The sequence below is a fragment of the Aplysia californica genome, unplaced genomic scaffold (genome assembly GCF_000002075.1).
Source record: "Aplysia californica isolate F4 #8 unplaced genomic scaffold, AplCal3.0 scaffold00010, whole genome shotgun sequence".
NCBI classification, from domain to species: domain Eukaryota; kingdom Metazoa; phylum Mollusca; class Gastropoda; order Aplysiida; family Aplysiidae; genus Aplysia; species Aplysia californica.
The window spans coordinates 1165640-1166636 of record NW_004797280.1 but is presented as its reverse complement, the minus strand read 5'-3'; the positions used below and the strand labels follow the sequence as shown (position 1 = coordinate 1166636).

The following is a 997-nucleotide window of genomic DNA, read 5'->3' as shown; positions in this document are numbered from 1 at the left end:
TAGTGGCTTTATGTGTGATCTGCAGCAAACAGTACAGCAGTTTGACCCCTGAAACAGTGCATCTGTGTGCGGGAGTGAAAGTAAAAATTTACCTCCAATTTACTTGGTGGCAATTGAAAAAAAGTCATTTTTTGTCAATTGCCACCGCGTCACTCGGTGGCAATTGACACTAGATCTAGATCTAGATCTTAGATCTCTAGATCTACCTTACAAGAATGGCGCTCGCGGTTTGTTTTGCGGTCTCCAGTGACTGACCACAGACCACCACAGCCAGTGTAAGTCCAGGCAAAAGGAAAACAGACAATGTTTGACTCTTCAGCCACCACCTTGTCAGTGACATACAAAATAAATAGATGTAGATTAGCAGGAAATGATACACAAACATTACTCGAAATGTATGTGATACACAACTCACAGGAATGTAAGGAATAAGGCGGAGTTTTCTGCTTGCTAGGAGGAGTTGAATATGGCGCGCATGACAGGCCAACCTAACGATTGTTTTCGGCCTTGGCCCTTGACCGCAGCAGCTGTAGCGGTGGCCGCTTTGGCTTCAGAAAAATCAAAATCTTTGGTGCAAAAATAGGCCAGCTTGAGCTAGTCAGAGGTTCGAAGTTTGAGTTTCGGATTCCTTGTCAAACAACCGAATTGCACAAGACCGGAAAAGTTTGAGAACTCAAAGATTTCAATTTTGTGAAGAAATCTTTTATAGTTACTGTCAGATGCAATAGAGCAAAAAATACAAACTGTGCAAGTTATTAATTAGTCTATCAATATTCTAAGTTGATTACTTTCTCAAGAAATTCGGGACGATTAGTAGAATAGAATAGTTTGAAAAGATATAATGTATAGGCTGGCTCCAAAATTTGTGATGTTGATTTTTGGGGGCTTGTTTGTTTTTTTACGATACTGAACAGCAATTTGTATCTGTATAATAGTTTATAAAGCGTGTGTGTGTGTGTCTGTGTGTGTGTAAGTGTGCTTGTGTGTGTGAGAGTGA

At 40.3% G+C, this 997-nt stretch overlaps 1 protein-coding gene across 1 annotated transcript in view; it reads right to left on the bottom strand.

Moving 5' to 3' along the window:
* LOC101849260 (cyclin-dependent kinases regulatory subunit 1) overlaps nucleotides 1-499 on the bottom strand; it is a 23122-nt gene extending 22623 nt beyond the window's left edge. Inside the window, exon 1 of the mRNA XM_005089883.3 lies at nucleotides 416-499. The gene's annotated coding sequence lies outside the window, so the exon portion shown is untranslated. The remainder of the gene's footprint in view (nucleotides 1-415) is intronic.
* Nucleotides 500-997: the final 498 nt, after the last annotated feature.